At 42.1% G+C, this 2,019-nt stretch overlaps 1 pseudogene; it reads right to left on the bottom strand.

The window, feature by feature from the left end:
* Positions 1-1,123: 1,123 nt before the first annotated feature.
* On the bottom strand, positions 1,124-1,759 carry LOC131923198 (spermine synthase-like; annotated as a pseudogene).
* Positions 1,760-2,019: the final 260 nt, after the last annotated feature.

Genomic DNA, 2,019 nt, shown 5'->3' with positions numbered 1-2,019 from the left:
GCACAGATCTCTACAGACCATGCAAAATTATGTAACAGTCCATCTGTCAATTAAAGTAAAGATCCACCTTATTCTCACTCCTGGGGATGGCTCCTCCCACCCTCTAAACTCAGAATACGCCCCCATCTCCCATCGTCCCACCTCCCCTAAAGAACTTGGGTCTAGTGAGTCACATGATTGCTGGCTGCTGCCTTTCTACAGTGTACACTCTGCTTGCACTCTCATTTTTGACAAGTCTACGTTTTCACTATGTGTCTTGTTCAAGTCATTTTTCTCCACAAAGCACCTGGACATTGCCTCAGGGACACTCCAAGACCCTTCCAGTAATAATAGTCATACCTTAGTTTTGCCTAACAGTTGAGAATAATCATTAATGTATTTTGTCTAGTTTTATAGTTATTTGTACTGTAAAAGCTAATTACTTCATTATGGCCCAAGAGATTTTTGTTTGTTTGTTTTAACCATAAAATGTATTTTAAATGTTATCGAATGCACTTTTTTTTTTTTTTACCTATTAAGATTACCCTGTGCCTTTTCTTCAATTTGTAATTGTGGTGAATTACTTTAATACCTTTCCTAATGATAAAATGTCTTCATATGCCTTGGAAAGCCAGACTTGATAATGAGGTTTTGGTGTTTTTTTGTTTGTTTCTTCTGTAATTTTAATTGAAGTACTGCTAATTCACTTATTGAACTCTTTCACAGCACCAAGTTCTAAAATGGAAGTCAATTTTGGAGGCTAAGAAACACCACCAAGAACTTCTCTCCAGAACCCCACAGGGATGGTCATTCTGCCAAATGAATGTCCAAACTGAAGGTCCTACTAAAAACAAAAGAAAACCACCCCCCAAAACAAACAAACAAAAAATTCACATTCTAAGGATGAGTGCATTTGACAGCTTTGTGACCCTGTCTAATCGTCCTTCAGCTGGCTTTCACAAAATAAGCACCCAAGCTGATTAAAATATGCATTTCCCTATGACTTTTTTAAAATTAAAAATAATAATTAAAAGAAAAGAACTTGAGGCAGTCCAGCCAATGGCCTGACTTGTTTCCACGGCGTATATGGCAGATGGAGCTAGGAAGGTGACCTGAAGCAAACACCATGAGGGAATGCTCATCTTCAAGGCTTGGCTTTCTTCCAAAACTCAGGAAATACCCACAAGCCCAAGTATGAATGAGCATGGACAATCTCCTTTGAGAGTTCCACAGGATAATACAGCTGTCCCCGCTGTTCTTCATCGAGCAACAGGGTCTCCCTCAAGCGGACACGGCTCCCCTGTGTGGAATATTCCTCATCCTGCTGCAGCACTTTCATTAAAAAGAATCAGTCTGTGAAACTCCCGGGCGGAATCTTCTGGAGATGCGAAGGATGGGACAGCTAGCACATCATTAATCACATGATCAATCCCTGTCTTCTCGGGCACATCTTTTCAACACCGGAATAGTCTTCTGTGAGAACCTAATTGACGTCTCCTTCAAGTTTGCCTAAGACATCACTGAATGTTCTTCCTATATATCTCTTACACCCATCAGTCACCATTTGATTAATCTCTCCCACAGTGGCCATCCTGGGTTTCACTTGGGCTGTTTCATATAATATGCACCCATCATCACATCCCAGAGCCAGGACATCTTCGACAGTGTAGTTTTCTATATCACTGCCCATGATGGCTTGGCTATGCTCTGAGTCACTCTCTGCAGACTTGACATCCTCTCTAAGAATGAGAATTATGTTTGAGTGGCAATAAAAGCCCATTCAAAGAAAACTCCTGTTGACCTCTAGAGAGGGGGATGCTAGGGCAGGGCTCTGTGGAGGGGGTGTGGAGGCCCATAAATGTTTGCTAGTAAGATCTGAGCTTGTTTTACCCAGCAGAGCTGCATTAGAGGATGCCTTGACCATGTGCACGGTTACTAGGTGTTTGGAAGGGTCTGCACTTGACTGTGCTTAGGGGAAGGTCTTGTGCCCCACCCCTTGGCATTCCTATAATAGCTCTTTAGAGGAGATAGGAAGGGCCA

This window comes from Peromyscus eremicus, chromosome 13 (assembly GCF_949786415.1).
Source record: "Peromyscus eremicus chromosome 13, PerEre_H2_v1, whole genome shotgun sequence".
Lineage (NCBI taxonomy): Eukaryota > Metazoa > Chordata > Mammalia > Rodentia > Cricetidae > Peromyscus > Peromyscus eremicus.
This window is presented reverse-complemented; position numbering and strand designations above follow the sequence as displayed.